The 27356-nt window shown below is 43.0% G+C and overlaps 7 non-coding genes across 7 annotated transcripts; all 7 read right to left on the bottom strand.

Annotated features, from left to right (window-relative positions):
• Positions 1-17718: 17718 nt before the first annotated feature.
• On the bottom strand, positions 17719-18018 carry LOC148478829 (signal recognition particle RNA). The gene has a single exon (XR_015872356.1).
• Positions 18019-18950: 932 nt separating this feature from the next.
• Positions 18951-19250, bottom strand: LOC148478828 (signal recognition particle RNA). Its single transcript, XR_015872296.1, has one exon.
• Positions 19251-20770: 1520 nt separating this feature from the next.
• Positions 20771-21070, bottom strand: LOC148478827 (signal recognition particle RNA). Its single transcript, XR_015872254.1, has one exon.
• A 932-nt stretch (positions 21071-22002) lies between these two features.
• Positions 22003-22302, bottom strand: LOC148478826 (signal recognition particle RNA). The gene has a single exon (XR_015872060.1).
• A 931-nt stretch (positions 22303-23233) lies between these two features.
• LOC148478825 (signal recognition particle RNA) lies at positions 23234-23533 on the bottom strand. The gene has a single exon (XR_015872041.1).
• A 1517-nt stretch (positions 23534-25050) lies between these two features.
• On the bottom strand, positions 25051-25346 carry LOC148478824 (signal recognition particle RNA). Its single transcript, XR_015872349.1, has one exon.
• A 930-nt stretch (positions 25347-26276) lies between these two features.
• On the bottom strand, positions 26277-26573 carry LOC148478823 (signal recognition particle RNA). Its single transcript, XR_015872375.1, has one exon.
• Positions 26574-27356: the final 783 nt, after the last annotated feature.

Below are 27356 nucleotides of genomic sequence, written 5' to 3'. Positions count from 1 at the left end.
GTGAACCCTCTATATTCACTCTTGTGAAGTCTTCTCTTGATTGTTGACTTTGACACATATACATCTACCTCCTGGAGAGTGTTCTTGATTTGGCCAACTGTTGTGAAGGGGTTTTTCTTCACCAGGGAAATAATTCTTCTGTCATCCACCACAGTTGTTTTCCGTGGTCTTCCGGGTCTTTTGGTGTTGCTGAGAGCTCCGGTGCATTCTTTCTTTTTAAGAATGTTCCAAACAGTTGATTTGGCCACACCTAATGTTTTTGCTATCTCTCTTATGGGTTTGTTTTGATTTTTCAGCCTAATGATGGCTTGCTTCACTGATAGTGACAGCTCTTTGGATCTCAAATTGAGAGTCGACATCAACTGATTCCAAATGCAAATGTCACACCTAGAATCAACTCCAGACCTTTTACCTGCTTAATTGATAATGAAATAACGAGAGAATAGCCCACACCTGTCCATGAAATAGCTTCTGAGTTGATAGTCCCATTACTTTTGGCCCCTTAAAAAGTGGGAGGCACATACAGAAACCGTTGTAATTCCTACACCGTTCACCCGATTTGGATGTAATTACCCTCAAATTAAATCTGAAAGTCTGCAGTTAAAGCACATCTTGTTTGTTTCATTTCAAAACCATTGTGGTGGTGAATAGAGGCCAAAATCTGAAAATTCTGTCAATGTCCCAATATTTATGGACCTAACTGTATCTAGGCATGATAATTCCTAGTCGTATCTCTCAGTTGTATCGTGTCAACTTCATCCCTGTTATTCGTAAAGTGCAAAACTTTTGGATACATGGCGACTCCTTCCCTTATCTCTTTTGGGCAGGGCTGCAGTGTTGAAATCAGGTATTTTTCCTAAGATATCATACAAAGATGTCTAATTCAGATATTCTAACAGTGATTAGAGACTTTTTTAAATTCCTTCGGCAAAGTAAGAGCCTTGTACAGCCAAACACAGATTATTTCTTAGTACAAAATGAGGATGGTTTGGGAGTGCCAAATATTTAGCATTTTCACAATCTGTATTTATGTGTTATATCTCGGATTGGTTCCAGGGTACTGAATTTTACACTCACAAATCCCTTGAGGAAAACATATTGTTTCCCTGCTCCCTGGCAGCTCTTCCTCATGTCTACCGTGCTTCTTTATCTCCTCAGGTTTTTGATAATGTGTTGTTTGCTGACATGTATGCTGCCCAGATCTCTATTAACTTGAAGCTGGGCTGCAGACACTCGTTTACTAAATATGCAACTTTGTGGGGTAATCCAAACCTCCAGCTGGGATTGGAGAACAGCGGTTTTCTTAAGATGGCCATCCACTATACAATGTTCTGTCAGATATCTGTCCAATCTGGCTGGTTGGAGTGAAAACCTGGTACTGTATGGGAGCAAATGACAGTCGATCATATGGTTTTAAACACTGAAAATAGGACATAAAAAAATTCAAATTGGTTCAATTTGTGTGTTTTATCCAATTCGTCTGAACGACCATTTTTGGCTATTTTTCAGTGTTTGTGAGCAAATGGACAACTGTCATTTGCTCCCATACATTACCAGATTTTCATTCCAACCAGCCAGATTGGACAGATATCTGACAGATAATTATATAGTGGATGCCCAGCATTAGGTGGAGAAGCAGGGGGATATCTGCTATTAAAGACATATTTGATCCAGGAGGCACTATACTCACTTTTCAGTTACTTAGTACTAAGTTTTCTATATCTAAAAAGGACTTTTATATGTTTCTCCAAGTGAGACACTACGTGCAATCTTTCTTATCGTCAATGCTATGCCAGATGTGTTGCAACCACTTTTTAATTTATGTGCTTCTGCGCCGTATAAAACCAGGTATAATTATTCAAATTTGTTGCCTATGAAATCTGAAGCAGTGTAGTCTAGAGTTGCAAATAAATGGAAGACTGAAATTCCACATATTCAGTCTACAGGTGTCTTGTTTAAACATATGGAAAAAACTGTGAAAGTCCTTCACTCTGCAATGTTATAGGAGGGTCATATAAAAAGCCTTTATTGAGCGTATCTCTCTCAAGCCCAAAGGAAACATATTGTTCCAGGAGAGACGGGTGCCTGTCTAAAATGTCATTGTTTGCAAGCATCTTTCTTTCACAGAATGTGGGAGTGCAGGAAGATCAGAAAATTCTGGGATAAAGTGATGGTGTATACAGTGGCGTCACAAAGGGGGTGCGGGCCACACCCGGGTGTCACCCTCCCCTCTGCTGCCGACTCGCATGTGCTAACTGACGTCAGCGCATGCGTAGCTGGCCAAAATAGAAAGTAAAGTGATCATGGAGGCGATCACTTTTCTTCTACTGACCAGGCGCAACGACAGCCGTGCCAGGCCCGGGTGAAGGGGGCGTTGCCTGAAATGATGTGTTTGTCTTGTTTCTATGGCAACAACATCAAGATTTGCCCTCCTGACAGTCAAAGTGGCATTCTTGACACACCCTACCCCCTCCTTTATAAAGGTGTCCTGTTCATTGCATGTCCTCTCTAGAGGTTGGCCAAGTTCCTCTGTGGTGGCTGGCCACACCCATCTGGAGGCTGGCCACACCCCTTACGCTTGGGCCACTACCACTGCAATTCCTGGCGGGATCTTCATGCCCTAGTCTGACACTGCTCTTATATTTTAGCAGCAGAAATAAGAATATGGAATTGGAATTAAGTATTTCAATTATTGCATTTTTATTTTATGGGGTTCCTTTTGTTTTTGATTAACTTTATCATATTATCTAATGGTGAAAGATTAGCTGAAAATATAATACTGGCAGTTGGGAAGTCTCCTATTAAAATACCGACAATGGCATCCCGATGGTCGGTATCCCGACAGGGGTCGGGTAAGTATACTAACCCTCCCCCCTTCTCCCCCTAACCCTCCCTGCTTGTAGGCTAACCCTAATCCTCTCCGTCCCGCACCCTAACCCTCCCCATCAGTGCTTAAACCTAACCATTCCCCCTTAGTGCCTAAACCTAACCCTTCCCCCTTAGTGCGTAACGCCCCCAAGTGGTGCCTAACCCCCCCGGGGGTGTCTAACCCTAACCTCCGCCCCCAAAACCTAACCCTAACCCCACTACGCTGGCTAAACCTAATGTCCCCCACCCCGCGGCTAACAGCTAAAATGCCCGCCTTACCTCGTTCATGATGCGTCAGTCCTCATGTCCTCTCTAGATGTTGGGATTAAGCTAGGCGTCGGTATATCATTGAAATTTATCTGTGGTGGAAAGACCAAAAAATTAAATTTTAGTTGGATGTGTTAAACCATCAATCTTCTAAGGCATGTACAGTATAATTCTGTTATCAGTATGTGTGCCTGTATACGATTATACCACTTGTCTGTATACTTGGTTTCTAGTCAGGTACTTGGTGAGAACTGAAGGCATTTTTTACATAGGCTGCAAATTGAGAGAGAACTTTTTCATGGGGGGGGGGCTGTCTCTGGTTTTTGATCATAGCCCACAGAACATGCCCCCCATCAATCCTGGCCTCTACTGCTGATATGACCCATTTGAAGACAAGGACCGAAGGTGTCTGGCGATAGAGAGAGCACCGGGCATAGGAGTATCCCTGCACTGCACAGACAGACTTAGGGCCTGATTCAGACCCACTCGCTAGATGCGATCGCTTGCTCCCAGTGTATGGAAGTTCGGCTAACTCACGTCAAGGCAGACGCTCGCAGGACAAGTCATAAGCACGCCCACTATGTATTGGTGAGCGATCACTTTTTGTTTGTAGATGCCCACCGCCCACTTGCGTACGTTATCTCCAGGAAGTGCAAGAAACCATTGGTACATCGAGCACCATCGGATGCGATCGCAGCACTTGAGGTTGACTATACCCTGCCACAAGCACTGCGAGACTTCAGTGTAGATTTCAAGCAAGTGACGTGTCCTATGACGCTGGCTGTCAATTATGCACGCCTCTGAAACGGCGTTGAATTTCTCAGGCACGCCTGCGTTCGCACTTCCACTCCCCCGTTCCCAGTGGCCTGCCCCTGTTACCACCCACAAACGGCCTCTCCTGTCACTCATTCAGCTGTGCTGTCTATGCTTGGCGAGCAAGAGTTTCCCCATTGCTCGTACCAGTTCGCGCACACGCAATACGAAGCGTACGCAGATTGAAAAATATTGCTCACTCTGAACGAGCGGCCACTTGCGAGAGGGTCTGAATCAGGCCCTTAATTTGATATATTAATGGGTGGGGGGCAGTGGGGAGTCAATAAAGGGACCTTTTAGGGAATAGGAGCAGATTATATATAAAGAGTCCTTCATTCAGAGGCGGTCGCAAGAAGCGAGCGCTCTCTCTGAATGAGGGCGGCCGCTTCACGTTTAAAGTGCGGCCTCCTGGTCACTAGCTAAGCTGTGGGTTAACACCCACAGCTTTAGCGACCGAGCACGTTGATGGTCGCGATGGTCAAGACTATTGCGCCCATCGGGGCTTGCGACGAGACCCTAAGGTTGGGTCTCGGCAACCGCAAGCCCCAGGGAGCTTCCTGCTCTGATCCAGCAGGAAACTCCCCACTGATATCACTGCTGATGTCAGTGCAACCACTCACAAAACGGCAGACGTTCCATCAGCCATCCCTTTTGTAGTGAGCTCCGGAGCGAGAGAATTTCTCTCTCGCTCCGGGGCTTGCGCACGCGCAGTGCGGCCGCTGTGTGTGCGCAGGGCCTTAACATCAACCCGGTTGCGAGCGCTCAGCGCTTGCGACCGGGTCGGAATGAGGGCCGGAGTCCTACAGGTATATTGATTAAAGATTGATTTTAATCAATTTAATATCGATAAAAATTGGTAAACATCGATGTTGTGTTTCTGGGACTAAATCAAGTATTAGTAAATGTGTGATTTAGCCCCAGAAACAACATCGATGTTGATCAATTTTTAGCAATTTTACATTTTTCGTAAATATATCCCCAAATCTGCTGAAATTTGTCATCTGTATCTTGTGATCCTCTCCATGCAAGCAAAGAACCAAATGTATGATTTTAATGAAGAGACACGGGGAAGCTTATATTGCTTCCAAGTTTTAGCAAACAAGCGGCAGCAAGACAATATATTTTTGATCTACTTGCTTTGTTTGTTCAAGAAACAAAACCTTTTGCACGGTGGTATTATTATACTGAGATGGGAGTATTATGTTCCAGGGCAAGACAGGTTGTGAAGGTGAAGATAGCCCATCAAATAACGTTCATTTTGTGGCTATACCCAGGAGAAAGAGGATGAATAGAAACACTGATAAAGATGAACATGTATGCTATAATAACAGTATTGATACGAGCAATTACAGAACCAGTTAATGAGGTGTGCTGAGAAGTTTCCATGTGGAGACAATGAGTGACTGTTTTCCTGTTTTGGGCAGACAGGAGCACAGTGTAAACATCAGGTAAGATATGTACGATGGTAAACTATAGGGGAACCTTTTTATTATTGAAATTCAGAAAATGAATATGGATTGAAGTAGAGCATTTACTAAAATATTTCAGCTATTTCTACTGGTGTTTCCTAAAATAATTTTCTTAAGGCCCATACACACTAGACGATGTGTGTTGTGAGCGATATCGATGAAAGACTTCCCTTGAACTTGCTGGAGTGCAGGACAAACGATATCGTTCAGTGACGTCATCCCGCCACATCCCTGAACAGGCACTTTCTGACAATATCATCAGATTGGCCTGCATGTTTGCATGACGGCAAACTTTGTTATCGACCCACAGGAACGTGTATCATTGGTCGTTTGGTGCATACACACTGGATGATATGAACGATATATCGTTGAACAATATCATTATCGTTCATATCGCTCACTTTTATCGTCAAGTGTGTATACCCAATTAGCATCAAAACTAACGATCGCGTCATAATGCCAAAAATTAAGGGCATTGTGAAGCAGGCAGCGGGGCCACAATACCGCGATTCTGCCCAAATCACCACAAAACTTTTTTGGGTAGCCCACCGCAAACCTGGAGGTGTAAGCAGATCTCCCACATCCTGCCCACTTCCTAGTGATGGGGAATTTGCGGGTCCGCGAGGAGGGGCGGGGCTAAATGACGGGATTTGCATAATTTAGTCCCTGCCCCTCACGGACCCACGAATTGTGAATTTTTCCGGGATTACAGAAACAGTCCATCCCCATCCCCCGAACCAGCCTGCCACAGCAGCTCTTCGGGCTGCTCCCGGAAAGCACTTCTACAAAGTCGGTAAGTATGAGTTATTCATGAAGGATGATCCCAGCTAAGGCTACATTGTCTTTTGATTTCTCCCAGGAAACCTCAGCCATGTGTCTATGCCCATTTGTCATTTTGCTGCCCTCTTACGCCCTTCCCGTTTGTTAGTTCTCTCCTTTTCACACTGCTATCTTTACCCTTGGTCGTCAGCTGGGGTTGTGGGCATCGTCACGCTTGGGTCTGCCGGATAGCTGAACACTGATACTGAAGCTTATTCATGTAAAATAGCTGTATGCAGCCAGCAATAGGGAATATCAGGCTAGAAGATAATGGGCAACATCAGATATGTCAAAGTTAGCTGATGGGAAAACAGAAATCCTTACACAATGTCTGTCAGAGAATAAATGAAGCGCCCTCTGCTGGCCGCCCCTCTTTGTTGGATTTGTGCAGGGATTCCAGCCAAGTTTTAATAAAAAAAAAAAAAAACGGAACAATGCAAATTTTTACATCTCATTTAGCTGTGTTCCCATCATCTCTTAGGTAACGTTCTGATGGCCAATCCACTTGCTGACTGCTCAGGTAGCTTCACGCATTCCATCGTAAAGCGGTGTACAATGTTTTGGTCAAAACACTGCTTGTATACTTTAATACTTTACATCGGGTAATTTACAAACCAGGATAAGTGTAAAGGTGCACTGCATTATTTTGGAACAAATTTACTTCTTTGAGTGCCATGTGTATAGGCAGGGGCATTTTGCAATAATAATTTCAATTGTGACTTCTACTGGTAAAAGCTGCCAATTATTTACTTTTCACAGAGGAATCTGAATTCACTTGCATTTGAAAATTGAGTACAAAATAATAATTATTAATAGTTTTGAATAGTCTGAACAGTGGTATATAAGGTGTGCAGAGCACACGACCCATTCACCTACAGTTGTACTGGTATGGTGGGAGGGAGTTAATGTATGAAACAGTGGGGGTCATTCAGACCCGCTCATGAGCGGCAGTACGCTCGCAAGCGGGTCGATGTTCCCCCACTGCGCATGCGCACGTCGGAGGGAGCTCCGTCGTGCGCATGCGTGAGACCCGGCGAGCGACGGGCTCTCCATCGCTCCGGGTCTCGCACCAAAGGGGGCGTGCTGTCGATGTTGATTGATAGCACGCCCCCTTTGGTGGGCGTGCCTGCCAGACGGAGGCGTTCCCATGGGATAGAGCCAAAATCACTCCAGGGCTTGCGGCAGCGAGACCCTACCGCAGGGTCTCCGTCGTAAGCCCGATGGTCGCGATGGTCTTGACCATCGCGACCATCATCATGGACGCTCCTAAAACAGGTAGGAGGGCCCTGATTCAGAGCGAGCGCTCTGGTCAGAGCGTTCAGCTCTGAATCAGGCCCAGTGTCAATAGCAAATAATCAGCATCTATCATTATATAGAGTGTGCTTGATAAATGCTACCTAAAAGCTGATTGGTTGTCATGGACAACTTCTCCGCTGGTCCACATCTCCACTCTTTTCAGTGCTTGATACGCTGGTGGTATGCTAAAGTTCTCCACCCGACCCTCCGCGATCCGTATGGTGTCGCGGAATGCAGGGGGCCTAAATTCTGCTGTTAAGAGAACATGTGTGGTTACTCACCTTAAAATGCTTACGTCTGATATTGCCCTCATCCAGGAAACACATTAGTGCTCAGACCATCCCACTACTTTGCAGGCAGCTTGGATAGGTGAATGTGTGACTGCCTGTTATAGTAAAAAAAAAACATAGGGGTTGTGGTACCTTTCAATGGAAAATTAGACTATATTATTGATCATATGATTGCTGACTTGGGAGGATGATTTTTGCTGCTCGATCATGGAAAAAAGTCACTTTACTCAATGTTTATGCACCAAGAACCTAATCACAAATTTTTCTTAGCCCTTGCTCAATTATTGTTACAACGCAACACACCAAACTTGATTTTGGGAGGTGACCTTAACTCCGTTGATGATCCCCAGTTTGGTAAATCTACCCCTCAGTGTCCCGATCCCCCAACACTGGCATAATATCCAATTAGTTCTCATTCACTTTTGGACCGTGGTGCCTTCATAATCCTTGTGATAAAAGCTAAAAGGTCATTTTCATGAATTGATTATCTATTGGTTGTTGATCATCCTTTTTCTCTTGGTCTTTCTGTCTCACATCATGATATTGCAATTTCCGACCCAGCCCCCGTATCACGAACCGATACTAGGAATTCCTCTGTGGAGGACAGGGATGGCTAGGAGACAGCTAGAGGAGTGACAGTACTAGTTTCCACAATAAAGGTCAAACCCAGATGTTGGCTAGACCTAACCAGAGGCGTGGAGTCTAACCCACTCGGTGGTCTTCACCAGTGACCCCTTCTATTGGGATTTGGGTTTCGCTGCACCAAGGGAGCAGGTCGCGGCCCTCTGGTTAGGTACCTTGGAGTGACGAGGAGACTAGTGACTGACACTAGTATAATGAGTGGATTATGCACTGGTATGCTCTATAAAACGTTGCAGGATTCAGGGGCAGGGTACGCCAGGAAATGACACAGGAGATATAAAGCACAGACTAGTTGGGAATGACAAGGACTAATGAAAGGCCAGATACTGGATACTTGGGTTACTCTGAAGATCCAGAAGCAGGGTAGTGTAAAGACACTTTGTAGATCCAGTGCACATAACTCAGACGCTGTTTAGTGCATAGGCACTCTGTAGATTCAGTCACAGAACACAAGTAACTGTGCAGGGAACTCAGACGCAGGTAAGTGAACTTGATACACTGCAGATCCAGTCATGGAATACAAGTAACTCTACAGGGAACACAGACGCAGGTGAATGAACTTGATACACTGTAGATCAGGGATGGGGAACCTCAGGCCCGGGGGCCATATAAGGCTCCCGGAATCATTTGGTCTGGCCCTCTTAGCTTTTTTCTGCTAGCCTCATCTGGAATGGCACCCTGCAGCCAGAATCTATAGAGCAGTGCCGCCTGGAGCATCCTTAGGACGCTTCAGACAGTCACACCGCTGCCCTTGCAGTTCCCCAGAGCATCCTCAGGATGCTCCGGGCATTGCAGTAATCACCAGCAATTGTTGACCCACCCCTATGTGAAATCACACAGAGGGGGAGTGGCCTGCACCAGGCCCACGAATAGTGTTATATATATATATCAAAATGGCCCTCGGCAGAAGAAAGGAAACCCCTGCTGTAGATAGTCATGGAATACAAGTAACTGTGCAGGGAACATAGATGCAGGAGAATGAACTTGACACACTGTAGATCCAGTCGTGGGGAATAACGGAAGGTGCTTTGTGAATCCAAATGCAGGGAACTGACACTAGTGCTTGGGAATGGTACAGGAGGAGACACAGGAAACTGGTAAATGAGGCAAAGCTGGGTAAACACAAGAGGATTAATTGAAGTAAAACTTGAGGTTAAACTGGAGTTTCAGCACAGAGCCAGGCGCAGACAAATAAACAAGAGAATTAGATGCTGATTAGTACTGGAGTTTCAGCAAAGAGACAAATATTGGAGAAATCTAATCCTGGAAAACTCTGGAAACAGAATAAAGCTAGGAGCGAATCCAGACGCTAGGATATAACACTGGTAGGAAAGAACATGGAACTTGGAAAGCTGCAACAGCTAGTAAACACAGTCACTGGAAAAGCGAAGTTGAACAGCAACTTCCTGTTCCTGGAGTCAGGCTAAATACCCTTAGGTAGTTGGTAATTGGATCAGAGGATCAGCTGAGTGACCGCAGGACAACCATTGGGAGAGACTAGTCAGGTGATATGGACCAACATAGCTGCACCTATGCCCACCACCACGGGAAACAGGACGCATGCATGGAGGCCCTAGCAGACCCCGGGGGGAATACTTCCAGTGACTGAACACCTAAGCCCAAGGACGCTGGCGCAGAGGTGAGTAGCGGCCGCATCCTAACACCCTGTGTCATTGATCTTGCAGTCCAAGGTCCCGCGTCCTAACTTCTCTCGTTGACGTTCTCCATTATATTTAGTCCACTCTGGCAATTTCAAAGGTTTTTTTCTATATGGAAGTGGCAAGAGTACGTTGATGATAATATTGAGGGGATCAGATCATATTTTGGGAAATGGCTACAGTGGTCCTCAATGGACATAACATTTCCTATCTAGCTCAACATAAAAAGCAATATCGTACCAGGTGGGAGGAATGACACCGAGCATCCCAACAAACTGTGCGGCTAATTTGGAATTGTACACTGCATCACGGCATTAATGAATACTTTTCTGCTTACAAATGCCCAGCTTTACTTGGATTACACTAAAAACATATACAGTATATATATTTGGTGCGGTAGCAGGGCAGGTAGAATACTTGCTAATAAGTCACAACTCAGACAGTACCGCATGTTGACTGTTCATGATCCAATTATGGGCATGACTCACTCTAATGCTTTAGCAATTATATTTGCATCTCACAAATATTGGGGTTAATGTACTAAGCCTTGGAGAGAGATAAGGTGGAGAGGGATAAAGTACCAACCAATCAGCTCCTGTCATTTTTCAAACACAGCCTGTAAACTGACAGTTAGGAGCTGATTGGTTGGGTATTTATCTCTTTAAACTTTATTCCTCTCCAAGACTTAGTACATCTCCCCCATTATGAGTCACCATAAGCTGCGACACCTACCCATTCTTTTGTTACATGATGCACAGCTACCTAAACTGTCTCCGTATCAGAGAGCTTCTAAACTAAGAAGTTACTGAAACTGAGGCTGCGGATGTTATAGGCTCACTCCATAATAGTAAGTCCCCGGGCCCAGATGGATATAGTGCAGAGTTTTATAAGCTTCTATGTCCTCCCGTTCCCTTCCTCACTACGCTTTTTCATAAATTGCACACAGCATGCCCTCCCTATCTGCAATGTAATTACTACACACTGTACCCGATCACGTTACTTAATCAGGACTATAAAATCTTAGCAAAGGTTTTGGCAAATAGATTGCAGCGGGTCCTGCTTTCTCTGTTAACCCCCCACCCCACCAATTGGGCTTTACTCGCAATTGATATGCAGTGAAGGGGGTATGACCGGAAATAGCAGCTATTATTGCCTCATCTTGTACCTGCCACCTCTTGGTTCCTGATTTTCTCCTTAAAGCCCTATTTACCCCAATCCGCATCTCAGATGTGAATGTATTGTGATAAATTCACCAGGACTGTGATGCCTCCTCGCCCCCAATTCCCTGCCACCCCACCCCGCTTGCGCTCTTAATGACTTAGGGTATGAGGCTGGGATGTCTTTCCCCACTTTTATTTCATTTAGCACTTGAGCCTTTGATTCATATTTTTCACGTTACCTCCCATTATTAGGACATCACTATATTAAATTTGCAGATGATATTTTGCTTTTTGGTACTAATCCCTCTCTTCACTATATTTTTTGATACTATCTCTTAATTTGGCTCTGGTCTTCAGTTTTACAGTAAGCTGGGATAAATCAATTGTGCTATAGCTTCACGCGGACACTAAACTCCATAACTCAATTGTGCTATAGCTTCACGCGGACACTAAGCTCCATAAATCAATTGTGCTATAGCTTCACACGGACACTAAACTCCATAAATCAATTGTGCTATAGCTTCACGCGGACACTAAACTCCATAAATCAATTGTGCTATAGCTTCACGCGGACACTAAGCTCCATAAATCAATTGTGCTATAGCTTCACGTGGACACTAAGCTCCATAAATCAATTGTGCTATAGCTTCACACGGACACTAAGCTCCATAAATCAATTGTGCTATAGCTTCACACGGACACTAAGCTCCATAAATCAATTGTGCTATAGCTTCACGCGGACACTAAGCTCCATAAATCAATTGTGCTATAACTTCACATGGACACTAAGCTCCATAAATCAATTGTGCTATAGCTTCACGTGGACACTAAGCTCCATAAATCAATTGTGCTATAGCTTCACACGGACACTAAGCTCCATAAATCAATTGTGCTATAGCTTCACGCGGACACTAAGCTCCATAAATCAATTGTGCTATAGCTTCACGTGGACACTAAGCTCCATAAATCAATTGTGCTATAGCTTCACGCGGACACTAAGCTCCATAAATCAATTGTGCTATAACTTCACATGGACACTTAGCTCCATAAATCAATTGTGCTATAGCTTCACGTGGACACTAAGCTCCATAAATCAATTGTGCTATAGCTTCACGCGGACACTAAGCTCCATAAATCAATTGTGCTATAGCTTCACGCGGACACTAAGCTCCATAAATCAATTGTGCTATAGCTTCACGCGGACACTAAGCTCCATTGGCATGTCTGTCCCCCACTGACCTGGGCCTCTAATTCTCTAGAGCACCCATGTCTTCAAATCCTGAAAAATGTCCACAGGCTTTACTCTCTTAACATTAGCCTACTGATTACATCCACCCCAGCGGAACTCCATAAGTGGCAGAATCTTCCTCTCTTACATGGGCAGGGCTAGTTTAATTAAGATGACTCTCTTTCCTAGACTGTTATATCCTCTTCAGGTTCTTCCAATTCTACTCAAAATGGGAAGCACTCGATAAAGAGTTTAGGAATTTATCTGGCAGGATAAACGTCTGCGTGTAACCTTATTTAAACGTCAACAGCATTGTAAGCTCCACTGGGGCAGGGACGGATGTGGTTGGCCAAATATTCTCTGTGAAGCGCTGCGGAATGTGCGTGCGCTATATAAATAACTGGTAATAAATAAATAGATAAATAAAACAACAGGCATCGGAGGGGGCATACATTTTCCTAACCTCTTGGTGTCTAATTTTGTTAGCATTATAAACTACTTCGGGGCTGGTTGCATTGTTCAGAGAATCATGCTAACACTCCGCTTGAGCAGTCTTTCCTTCCTACGTCTTCAGTTTCCTTTCACTGGGCTTGATTCACTACTGTTCGCAACTGCGATTACGCACGCAATTGGCCAATTGCTGCGTTATGCGTATGCATTGCAGTGCGCATGCACGAACCTACCACTGCGATTGGGACTGTGATCACAGTGACTACGCAGATCCATCGCAGAGTGATTGACAGGAAGTGCCATTTGTGGGTGGTGACGGGGAGTGGTCGGCGAGCGTGCCAGTGCATTTGAATGCCGTTGCAGGGGCGTGCATAAAATATCCACTGCGATACCATACGCAGCCTGAGGTCACATAGCGTGCGTGGAAGTTAGCAATTTCTGAGTAAGGTCAGACCTTGTGCAAGTGTGCGTGATGCTGCGATGGTACTCGATTGTACCGATGGTTTCGCAGTCTTGCTAAACATTACGGATGTGTGTAAGGTAAAGTGGGCATCCTTATGTAGTGCTGCGAGGGCATAGCGATCGCAGTGGATTAGCTGTGTTTGAAAAATGAAATGAGCTGATTACTTGGTAATTTATCTCTCTGCAATTTATCACTTTCCAGAGCTTAGTACATCCCACCCCAGTGGCAAACGCAGGATTTCCAGAGGGGGGTTTCCAAATGCTTAATTTTAGAGTGAGTGTGGCCAGTCAATGAAGAGGGCAGAACTAGTACTTAACCAGCATTAATAAGCGTCATACAAAGTGCTATGTGTGTAATAATCCCAGCATATACAGGACCAGTGATCACAGTAAGCCATTAAGTGTGTCAGTAGGCCTTCCTGCCTGAGCTGAATGTATTTATTTTAGATGTGGGCACCATTCCAGACTATTGGAGCAAGTCCGGGAGCCTGGAGGAGCAGCAGAAGAACCTAGCACTGCCCTGGACATATATGTACTGTACATATTGGGCTCTGTAGCAGTGTATCTCTAACAGTGCATTTTTTCCAGATCTCCTAGTTGGTGCACAGATTATTTATTACTGGCTGATACATTTTAAAAGATCCACAGGTGGTGCTAATTATTTCATTTGTGATACTGAGAAGAACATGCAGCACTAGTAAAATTCTATTATATTACTATTTCTATTGTGGTCATGTGTGGGCTGGGGAGGGGGGTTTCTAGGCAGACGGAAACCCCCCCTGCGTTTGCCTATGCACCCCCTCTCAAATCATAAGCCCTTGACAGTCACTGACATTTTAAAGGAAATTTGATTTACCTCTTACTCATTTCTTTGCATTAAATCAAGCATTGAATCTCGTGGTATGATACTAGAATTGTATGGTCTTATTTGACCCTTGTTAGTATCTGTGTATATGTAATTACATCTGTAGTTTCTGCAGCTGCGTCCAGGACACTTCTTTCTGTTATTCTTTTTTTATTTCCGTGTTTGTATATTATAATTGATGATTACTGTCTGGTCTGCTGCATCTGTTGTTCTCTTTTAAACTTTTGTATGATCTTGTATATTCGATATCTGTTTTGTATTTTATTAGTCCAATAAATAAAAATGATTATAAGAATAAATGAGAATAGTTGTGACTTCTACTGAAAAAAAAAAAAACTTTGCCATTTAATTACTTTTCACAGAGCAAATTGAATTCACTTTTTTTTGACAATTGAGTACAAATGAATTATTACTAATAATTTTGTATAGTAGGAATACTGGTTCAGGGTGTGCAGTGCACACAGGGCCCTGCGCGCACAGTTGTACTGGTATGGTGGGAGGAAGGCACAGGGACCTTACTGGTCTTGCTGGTTCAGGCCTTAGGAGGTCAGCCCTAGAATTGTGGTCTTTCCTGGTGACTAGCCCCTCCTCTGACAGCGCCCACCATACTAAATGCACTCCAGCATACAGCAGCAATCAGCCCCCTGTCCTGTCTGGCTCTGCTTATGGTCTATCAACCTAGGGTACAGCGCCTCGGCTGACAAACATTCCTCCTCCTCTTTAACCACTTAACTTACAATTTTTATTTTACCAAAAACAGCTTAAAAAAAAAAACTCCCAATGTTCCCATCAGAAATAGCCCCCCACCCCAGTGTAAAAAGATCCCCAGCATTATCACCTTCTACCAGTGGTAATAGAACCCCATGTCAGAGCCCCTGTCCTCAACCCGCATGATAATGGGCCCCCACTGTTTAGTGCTCCCCTCCCCATGTGTCACTGTACAGTCATTTTTATTTTTTAATATATACCCAGGCCAAACAGTTATAGTGAGGCATAACCCATCCCCCTACCCCTCTCCAGTGCCAAATTTACCCCCACCCATTACTCACCCTCCCTATGGCATAGCCCCAACCCCTCACCTAATTGCAGAGCACAGTGGATTGTGGGGCACCTGCTGCATCTGACCTCTGCACATCCTCTCTCACCCTGGAGGCAACTAAGACCCTCATCCATTCACTGGTCATCTCGAGGTTGGACTACTGTACTTTCCTCCTATCTTGCCTCTCTCACTCCCACCTCTCTCCACTCCAGTCTGTTCTCAATGCTGCTGCCCAGCTCATCTTCCTCTCTATACATACTACATCTGCCTCCCCTCTCCTACAGGCTCCCCTTCTCCTTTAGAACCCAAATCAAGATTCTCACACTCACTTACAAAGCCCTTACCCAATCCTCTCCTATTTACATCTGATATTTTCTCCCTTCTATGCACAAATACATGCTGCCTCTCTTACCAACTGATTACTTCCTCCGACTACCGCCTCCAAGATTTTGCTGCTCCACACCTCTGCAATTCTCTCCCTCTCCCTATCAGACAGTATGCAATCGGGAAACCGGCTGTCTTAATCCCGACAGCTGGCTTCCCGACTGCTTTATCCCGGTGAGGGTTAAATAGCAGGCGTCTATATCTAGACGCCTGTCATTTTCCCCATCATTCTCCTGATCGAAGGGATGCCAGGTGCAGCGAGCGGACAGCCGTTTGGGGGGGTTAGGTTTAGTACTCCTGGGGGGGACTTAGGTTTAGGCACCCCCCAGGTGGGTTATACTTACGCAAGGGGGAGGGAGGGTTAGGGTTAGGCACCCCCGGGGGGACTTAGGTTTAGGCAGCGGGGAAGGGGGTGGTTAGGGTTAGGCACTTAGAGGGGGAGGTTAGGGTTAGGCACCCCTAAGGAGGGTTAGGGGCATTGGTTAGGTTAGTTTTTACTTACCTACGGACGATCAAGATTTCCAGCGCTGTCGGGCTTCCGCTGCCGAGATCTCTGCTTCTGCCGGCCTGACACTGCCGGGATTCGAACTGCCGGCCAGAGGGCAGGCGGTATTTCATACCGATTCCCTATCAGACTCCCCGCCTCTCTGCTCAACTTCAAAAAGGCTTTCAAAACTCACTTCTTTATCAAAGCCCAGAAGCTTTTATCCTAAACCACTGCTCCTTGCTCCTTCCTCACTGTCTACCCTATCTGTGTCTCCCCTGTCTGTCTGCCCCTCCCCTTTAGATTGTAAGCTCTCATGAGCAGGGCCCTCTTCCCTCATGTGCTTCTCCTTTCCCTTACTTACACTATCTTATACATCCATCAGTGGCACCTAACCTTTGCTTGCTGCCAGCCTGCTGCTTATTTGAAAGTTATTATCGCTAATGCAGCAATGTCAGAAAACCATGACCTAGTCCTGCATAGTTTTCTACTGTAAGATAAGGTTTTCCTGATTTGCTCATTTAAAAGCTGCTCCTGAGCCACTATGACTTCAAAAAAATGAAGGATAACAATGAGAGTAATACTCGATGTTCTATATAAGTGTCAAATATTGCTTATACTGTACAGTCACTATAATTACTGATTGTCAGCACGGGCAGCTTTAGGAGCCTCTGTCCCTGTAGTATTCATGCTGCTCTATACAAATTATAAAAAATATTATTTGACACACTAAGAGTTGTTATAGCCTTCAGCATTGTGAGCGAATACTCTGCCTAAATATAAATGTGCACTGCTCATACCACTGTGCCCCACAATCGCTCATCCATTAGTTTTACTGGTATATATTTTTAAAGCTTGTTCCACTATCTAACTCTTGCTTTGTGCTATTCCGCTCACCTCTATCCCTCTCCTCACATCATTGCCTCTATCCCCATCCACATATCTCACTCCACCCACATCACATGAAAAACATCCCTAACTAACATGATTTCACTGGTTGGTAAGTCACTGATGCCCACAAGAAGAACAGCACCCATGTCTCCTTAAATACTCTGTGCAGCAGTCATTATTTTGATGATCTGATGGGACATGTGCATGAAGCTGAAGCCATAAAAGTGGTAAATGTGCGAGTATGGGACCAGCCTACAGAATTCTAGAAGAATATGTATATTTCATCATACTGGACATTATATAATAACAGTATTATGTTCATGGGCAAATTATAAAAAAACTTTATTTAAATAGTTACTGTGTAGTTAGCAACAAATGGGTTACTGTATATAGTCAGTGGGAAATGGGTAACTTTAATGTTCATCATTATTTTTGCTTACAAAATGATGCACATCATCTAAGAATGACAGTTCTGAAAAAAAAAATACTCAATAATATAAAACAAGAAAACTTACAGTAATGATACAATGGAGCTGTGTTGTTCATGCTGCTCTATATACAAATTATAATAAATATTTTTTACCACTCTGGTATCAAATTATCATAAATATTAATGAGTAAAACAACATAATAAAGAAACTGTGTTGTGCTTTGTTGTCCAGGTTGCTCTACACTGGCTATTCACAGGTGCAATCCCACTACTGATAAGCACAGGGGGTTTGACCTGCTCTGTTTCCAACCTGGGCCGGTTCACCTCTTTTTAAGCAACCTGGTAGCTCTGAGGTCCCCCACTGTCACCATATTGATGCTGAACTTAGTGTGGACACCCAATCAACACAGCTCAATAGGGACCAGAACTCCTGAACTTAAACACTCCTCTAGCCTCAGCCTCCCAAGTAACTGGGATTACAGACACACACCACAGTGCCAGACAAGGAAAACAGCCTGCTCTCTAACATAGGAATCTCTCTCAGTGTGATGTCATTACAATGAGAAAAACAACTTATCAATGCCATGTACTGGCCATTACTATAACTACATCCTTTATATTTTAATGGCCAATGGCTTATTTAGATTTTGTATAGCCTTTAGCATTATGAGCGAATTCTCTGCCTAAATATAAATGTGCACTGCTCATGCCACTGTGCCCCACAATCGCTCATCCATTAGTTTTACTGGTATATATTTTTTAAAGCTTATTCCACTATCTAACTCTTGCTTTGTGCTATTCCGCTCACCTCTATCCCTCTCCTCACATCATTGCCTCTATCCCCATCCACATATCTCACTCCACCCACATCACATGCAAAACATCCCTAACTAACATGATTTCACTGGTTGGTAAGTCACTGATGCCCACAAGAAGAACAGCACCCATGTCTCCTTAAATACTCTGTGCAGAAGTCATTATTTTGATGATCTGATGGGACATGTGCATGAAGCTGGAGCCATAAAATTGGTAAATGTGCGAGTATGGGACCAGCCTACAGAATTCTAGTAGAATATTTATATTTCATCATACTGGACATTATATAATAACAGTATTATGTTCATGGGCAAATGAAAAAAAACTTTATTTAAATAGTAACTGTGTAGTTAGCAACAAATGGGTTACTGTATATAGTCAGTGGGAAATGGGTAACTTTAATGTTCATCATTATTTTTGCTTACAAAATGATGCACATCATGTAAGAATGACAGTTCTGAAAAAAAACAAAACTCAATAATATAAAACAAGAAAACTTACAGTAATGATGCAATGGAGCTGTGTTGTTCATGCTGCTCTATATACAAATTTTAATAAATATTTTTTACCACTCTGGTATCAAATTATCATAAATATTAATGAGTTAAACAACATAATAAAGAAACTGTGTTGTGATTTGTTGTCCAGGCTGCTCTACACTGGCTATTCACAGGTGCAATCCCACTACTGATAAGCACAGGGGGTTTGACCTGCTCTGTTTCCAACCTGGGCCGGTTCACCTCTTTTTAAGCAACCTGGTAGCTCTGAGCTCCCCCAGAGTCACCATATTGATGCTGAACTTAGTGTGGACACCCAATCAACATAGCTCAATGGGGACCAGAACTCCTGGACTCAAACACTCCTCCAGCCTCAGCCTCCCAAGTAGCTGGGATCACAGACACACACCACAGTGCCCGGCAGAGAAAACAGCCTGCTCTCTAACATACCGTGTTTCCCCGATAATAAGACACTGTCTTATTTTTTTTTTTGTTAACAAAAACACCATTGGGCTTATTTTCGTGGTAGGTCTTATATTAATTTATTTACAGCAGTGCCCTTATGCAGGCCCCCCCCTTGCAGGCCCCCTTGCAGAAGTGCCCCTTATGCAGGCCCCCCCCTTGCAGAAGTGCCCCTTATGCATGCCTACCTTGTGGAAGTGCCGCTTATGCATGCCCCCACCTTGCAGGTCCCCTTGTGGAAGTGCCGCTTATGCAGGTCCCCCCCTGTAGCAGTGTCCCTTACTGTAGTGAACTTACCTGTCTCGCCGCCATCTGGGATGTCGCTCTCACCTGCGCGCTGACTGGATCTAACATGATCCACCAGGCGCGGCCGCACAGGATCCTCAGCGCGCGGGTGACGTCATGACGTCACCCGCGCACTACATGACTGGGAACGCTGGTCTCTGCAGCATTCCCAGCTGAAAATGAGTTCAGGTAGGTCTTATTTTTGGGGTAGGGCTTAATTTGGACTGGGTTTCAAAATTAAGGGTAGGTCTTATTTTCGGGGTAGGTCTTATTATCGGGGAAACACGGTAGGAATCTCTCTCAGTGTGATGTCATTACAATGAGAAAAACAGCTTATCAATGCCATCTACTGGCCATTACTATAACTACATCCTTTATATTTTAATGGCCAATGGCTTATTTAGATTTTGTATAGCCTTTTGCATTATGAGCGAATACTCTGCCTAAATATAAATGTGCACTGCTTATGCCGCTGTGCCCCACAATCGCTCATCCATTAGTTTTACTGGTATATATTTTTTAAAGCTTATTCCACTATCTAACTCTTGCTTTGTGCTATTCCGCTCACCTCTATCCCTCTCCTCACATCATTGCCTCTATCCCCATCCACATATCTCACTCCACCCACATCACATGCAAAACATCCCTAACTAACATGATTTCACTGGTTGGCATGTCACTGATGCCCACAAGAAGAACAGCACCCATGTCTCCTTAAATACTCTGTGCAGAAGTCAAATTTTTTGATGATCTGATGGGACATGTGCATGAAGATGGAGCCATAAAAGTGGTAAATGTGCGAGTATGGGACCAGCCTACAGAATTCTAGTAGAATATTTATATTTCATCATACTGGACATTATATAATAACAGTATTATGTTTATGGGCAAATGATAAAAAAGCTTTATTTAAAAAGTAACTGTGTAGTTAGCAACAAATGGGTTACTGTATATAGTCAGTGGGAAATGGGTAACTTTAATGTTCATCATTATTTTTGCTTACAAAATGATGCACATCATCTAAGAATGACAGTTCTGAAAAAAAAATACTCAATAATATAAAACAAGAAAATTTACAGTAATGATACAATGGAGCTGTGTTGTTCATGCTGCTCTATATACAAATTATAATAAATATTTTTTACCACTCTGGTATCAAATTATCATAAAAATTAATAAGTAAAACAACAAAATAAAGAAACTGTGTTGTGATTTGTTGTCCTGGCTGCTCTTCACTGGCTATTCACAGGTGCAATCCCACTACTGATAAGCACAGGGGGTTTGACCTGCTCTGTTTCCAACCTGGACCGGTTCACCTCTTTGTAAGCAACCTGGTAGCTCTGAGCTCCCTCAGAGTCACCATATTGATGCTGAACTTAGTGTGGACACCCAATCAACATAGCTCAATGGGGACCAGAACTCCTGGACTCAAACACTCCTCCAGCCTCAGCCTCCCAAATAACTGGGATTACAGACACACACCACAGTACCCGACAAGGAAAACAGCCTGCTCTCTAACATAGGAATCTCTCTCAGTGTGATGTCATTACAATGAGAAAAACAGCTTATCAATGCCATCTACTGGCCATTACTATAACTGCATCCTTTATATTTTAATGGCCAATGGCTTATTTAGATTTTGTATAGCCTTTAGCATTATGAGCGAATACTCTGCCTAAATATAAATGTGCACTGCTCATGCCACTGTGCCACACAATTGCTCATCCACTAGTTTTACTGGTATATATTTTTTTAAAGCTTATTCCACTATCTAACTCTTGCTTTGTGCTATTCCGCTCACTTCTATCCCTCTCCTCACATCATTGCCTCTATCCCCATCCACATATCTCACTCCACCCACATCACATGCAAAACATCCCTAACTAACATGATTTCACTGGTTGGCAAGTTACTGATGCCCACAAGAAGAACAGCACCCATGTCTCCTTAAATACTCTGTGCAGAAGTCATTATTTGATGATCTGAAGGGACATGTGCATGAAGCTGAAGCCATAAAAGTGGTAAATGTGCGAGTATGGGACCAGCCTACAGAATTCTAGAAGAATATTTATATTTCATCATACTGGACATTATATAATAACAGTATTATGTTCATGGGCAAATGATAAAAAAACTTTATTTAAATAGTAACTGTGTACTTAGCAACAAATGGGTTACTGTGTATAGTCAGTGGGAAATGGGTAACTTTAATGTTCATCATTATTTTTGCTTACAAAATGATGCACATCATCTAAGAATGACAGTTCTGAAACAAAAAATACTCAATAAAATAAAACAAGAAAACTTACAGTAATTATACAATGGAGCTGTGTTGTTCATGCTGCTCTATATACAAATTATAATAAATATTTTTTACCACTCTGGTATCAAATTATCATAAATATTAATGAGTAAAACAACATAATAAAGAAACTGTGTTGTGCTTTGTTGTCCAGGCTGCTCTACACTGGCTATTCACAGGTGCAATCCCACTACTGATAAGCACAGGGGGTTTGACCTGCTCTGTTTCCAATCTGGGCCGATTCACCTCTTTTTAAGCAACCTGGTAGCTCTGAGCTCCCCCAGAGTCACCATATTGATGCTGAACTTAGTGTGGACACCCAATCAACATAGCTCAATGGGGACCAGAACTCCTGGACTCAAACACTCCTCCAGCTTCAGCCTCCCAAGTAGGTGGGATCACAGACACACGCCACAGTGCCCAGCAAGGAAAACAGCCTGCTCTCTAACATAGGAATCTCTCTCAGTGTGATGTCATTACAATGAGAAAAACAGCTTATCAATGCCATGTACTGGCCATTACTATAACTACATCCTTTATATTTTAATGGCCAATGGCTTATTTTGATTTTGTATAGCCTTTAGCATTATGAGCGAATTCTCTGCCTAAATATAAATGTGCACTGCTTATGCCACTGTGCCCCACAATCGCTCATCCATTAGTTTTACTGGTATATATTTTTTAAAGCTTATTCCACTATCTAACTCTTGCTTTGTGCTATTCCGCTCACCTCTATCCCTCTCCTCACATCATTGCCTCTATCCCCATCCACATATCTCACTCCACCCACATCACATGCAAAACATCCCTAATTAACATGATTTCACTGGTTGGCAAGTTACTGATGCCCACAAGAAGAACAGCACCCATGTCTCCTTAAATACTCTGTGCAGAAGTCATTATTTGGATGATTGATGGGACATGTGCATGAAGCTGGAGCCATAAAAGTGGTAAATGTGCGAGTATGGGACCAGCCTACAGAATTCTAGAAGAAAATATATATTTCATCATACTGGACATTATATAATAACAGTATTATGTTCATGGGCAAATTATAAAAAAACTTTATTTAAATAGTTACTGTGTAGTTAGCAACAAATGGGTTACTGTATATAGTCAGTGGGAAATGGGTAACTTTAATGTTCATCATTATTTTTGCTTACAAAATGATGCACATCATCTAAGAATGACAGTTCTGAAAAAAAAAATACTCAATAATATAAAACAAGAAAACTTACAGTAATGATACAATGGAGCTGTGTTGTTCATGCTGCTCTATATACAAATTATAATAAATATTTTTAACCACTCTGGTATCAAATTATCATAAATATTAATGAGTTAAACTACATAATAAAGAAACTGTGTTGTGATTTGTTGTCCAGGCTGCTCTACACTGGCTATTCACAGGTGCATTCCCACTACTGATAAGCACAGGGGGTTTGACCTGCTCTGTTTCCAACCTGGGCCGGTTCACCTCTTTTTAAGCAACCTGGTAGCTCTGAGCTCCCCCAGAGTCACCATATTGATGCTGAACTTAGTGTGGACACCCAATCAACATAGCTCAATGGGGACCAGAACTCCTGGACTCAAACACTCCTCCAGCCTCAGCCTCCCAAGTAGCTGGGATCACAGACACACACCACAGTGCCCGGCAGAGAAAACAGCCTGCTCTCTAACATACCGTGTTTCCCCGATAATAAGACACTGTCTTATTTTTTTTTTGTTAACAAAAACACCATTGGGCTTATTTTCGGGGTAGGTCTTATATTAATTTTTTTACAGCAGTGCCCTTATGCAGGCCCCCCCTTGCAGGCCCCCTTGCAGAAGTGCCCCTTATGCAGGCCCCCCCTTGCAGAAGTGCCCCTTATGCATGCCCCCCTTGTGGAAGTGCCGCTTATGCATGCCCCCACCTTGCAGGTCCCCTTGTGGAAGTGCCGCTTATGCAGGTCCCCCCCTGTAGCAGTGTCCCTTACTGTAGTAAACTTACCTGTCTCGCCGCAATCCGGGATGTCGCTCTCACCTGCGCGCTGACTGGATCTAACATGATCCACCAGGCGCGGCCGCACAGGATCCTCAGCGCGCGGGTGACGTCATGACGTCACCCGCGCACTGCATGACTGGGAACGCTGGTCTCTGCAGCATTCCCAGCTGAAAATGAGTTCAGGTAGGTCTTATTTTTGGGGTAGGGCTTAATTTGGACCGGGTTTCAAAATTAAGGGTAGGTCTTATTTTCGGGGTAGGTCTTATTATCGGGGAAACACGGTAGGAATCTCTCTCAGTGTGATGTCATTACAATGAGAAAAACAGCTTATCAATGCCATCTACTGGCCATTACTATAACTGCATCCTTTATATTTTAATGGCCAATGGCTTATTTAGATTTTGTATAGCCTTTAGCATTATGAGCGAATACTCTGCCTAAATATAAATGTGCACTGCTCATGCCACTGTGCCACACAATTGCTCATCCACTAGTTTTACTGGTATATATTTTTTTAAAGCTTATTCCACTATCTAACTCTTGCTTTGTGCTATTCCGCTCACCTCTATCCCTCTCCTCACATCATTGCCTCTATCCCCATCCACATATCTCACTCCAACCACATCACATGCAAAACATCCCTAACTAACATGATTTCACTGGTTGGCAAGTTACTGATGCCCACAAGAAGAACAGCACCCATGTCTCCTTAAATACCCTGTGCAGAAGTCATTATTTGATGATCTGAAGGGACATGTGCATGAAGCTGAAGCCATAAAAGTGGTAAATGTGCGAGTATGGGACCAGCCTACAGAATTCTAGAAGAATATTTATATTTCATCATACTGGACATTATATAATAACAGTATTATGTTCATGGGCAAATGATAAAAAAACTTTATTTAAATAGTAACTGTGTACTTAGCAACAAATGGGTTACTGTGTATAGTCAGTGGGAAATGGGTAACTTTAATGTTCATCATTATTTTTGCTTACAAAATGATGCACATCATCTAAGAATGACAGTTCTGAAACAAAAAATACTCAATAAAATAAAACAAGAAAACTTACAGTAATGATACAATGGAGCTGTGTTGTTCATGCTGCTCTATATACAAATTATAATAAATATTTTTAACCACTCTGGTATCAAATTATCATAAAAATTAATGAGTAAAACAACATAATAAAGAAACTGTGTTGTGCTTTGTTGTCGAGGCTGCTCTACACTGGCTATTCACAGGTGCAATCCCACTACTGATAAGCACAGGGGGTTTGACCTGCTCTGTTTCCAACCTGGGCCGGTTCACCTCTTTTTAAGCAACCTGGTAGGTCTGAGCTCCCCCAGAGTCACCATATTGATGTTGAACTTAGTGTGGACACCCAATCAACATAGCTCAATGGGGACCAGAACTCCTGGACTCAAACACTCCACCAGCCTCAACCTCCCAAGTAGCTGGGATCACACACACCACAGTGCCCAGCAAGGAAAACAGCCTGCTCCCTAACATAAGAATCTCTCTCAGTGTGATGTCATTACAATGAGAAAAACAGCTTATCAATGCCATCTACTGGCCATTACTATAACTACATCCTTTATATTTTAAAGGCCAATGGCTTATTTAGATTTTGTATAGCCTTTAGCATTATGAGCAAATACTCTGCCTAAATATAAATGTGCACTGCTCATGCCACTGTGCCCCACAATTGCTCATCCATTAGTTTTACTGGTATATATTTTTTAAAGCTTATTCCACTATCTAACTCTTGCTTTGTGCTATTCCGCTCACCTCTATCCCTCTCCTCACATCATTGCCTCTATCCCCATCCACATATCTCACTCCAACCACATCACATGCAAAACATCCCTAACTAACATGATTTCACTGGTTGGTAAATCACTGATGCCCACAAGAAAAACAGCACCCATGTCACCTTAAATACTCTGTGCAGAAGTCATTATTTTGATGATCTGATGGGACATGTGCATGAAGCTGGAGCCATAAAAGTGGTAAATGTGCGAGTATGGGACCAGCCTACAGAATTCTAGTAGAATATTTATATTTCATCATACTGGACATTATATAATAACAGTATTATGTTCATGGGAAAATGATAAAAAAACTTTATTTAAATAGTAACTGTGTAGTTAGCAACAAATGGGTTACTGTATATAGTCAGTGGGAAATGGGTAACTAATGTTCATCATTATTTTTGCTTACAAAATGATGCACATCATCTAAGAATGACAGTTCTGAAAAAAAAAATACTCAATAATATAAAACAAGAAAACTTACAGTAATGATACAATGGAGCTGTGTTGTTCATGTTGCTCTATATACAAATTATAATAAATATTTTTTACCACGCTGGTATCAAATTATCATAAAAATTAATGAGTAAAACAACATAATAAAGAAACTGTGTTGTGCTTTGTTGTCCAGGTTGCTTTACACTGGCTATTCACAGGTGCAATCCCACTACTGATAAGCACAGGGGGTTTGACCTGCTCTGTTTCCAACCTGGACCGGTTCACCTCTTTTTAAGCAACCTGGTAGGTCTGAGCCCCCCCAGAGTCACCATATTGATGCTGAACGTAGTGTGAACACCCAATCAACATAGCTCAATAGGGACCAGAACTCCTGGACTCAAACACTCCTCCACCCTTAACCTCCCAAGTAACTGGGATTACAGACACACACCATAGTGCCCTACAAGAAAAACAGCCTGCTCTCTAACATAGGAATCTATCTCAGTGTGATGTCATTGCAATGAGAAAAACAGCTTATCAGTGCCATCTACTGGCCATTACTATAACTACATCCTTTATATTTTAATGGCCAATGGCTTATTTAGATTTTCTATAGCCTTTAGCATTATGAGCGAATACTCTGCCTAAATATAAATGTGCACTGCTCATGCCACTGTGCCCCACAATTGCTCATCCATTAGTTTTACTGGTATATATTTTTTAAAGCTTGCTCCACTATCAAACTCTTGCTTTGTGCTATTCCGCTCACCTCTATCCCTCTCCTCACATCATTGCCTCTATCCCCATCCACATATCTCACTCCACCCACATCACATGCAAAACATCCCTAACTAACATGATTTCACTGGTTGGCAAGTCACTGATGCCCACAAGAAGAACAGCACCCATGTCTCCTTAAATACTCTGTGCAGAAGTCATTATTTTGATGATCTGATGGGACATGTGCATGAAGCTGGAGCCATAAAAGTGGTAAATGTGCGAGTATGGGACCAGCCTAAAGAATTCTAGTAGAATATTTATATTTCATCATACTGGACATTATATAATAACAGTATTATGTTCATGGGCAAATGATAAAAAAACTTTATTTAAATAGTAACTGTGTAGTTAGCAACAAATGGGTTACTGTATATAGTCAGTGGGAAATGGGTAACTTTAATGTTCATCATTAGTTTTGCTTACAAAATGATGCACATCTTCTAAGAATGACAGTTCTGAAAAAA

Source organism: Taudactylus pleione, unplaced genomic scaffold (genome assembly GCF_031769625.1).
Source record: "Taudactylus pleione unplaced genomic scaffold, aTauple2 ptg000652l, whole genome shotgun sequence".
NCBI lineage: Eukaryota > Metazoa > Chordata > Amphibia > Anura > Myobatrachidae > Taudactylus > Taudactylus pleione.
Note: the sequence above shows the minus strand (reverse complement) of the source record. Positions and strands in the feature narration are given on the sequence as shown.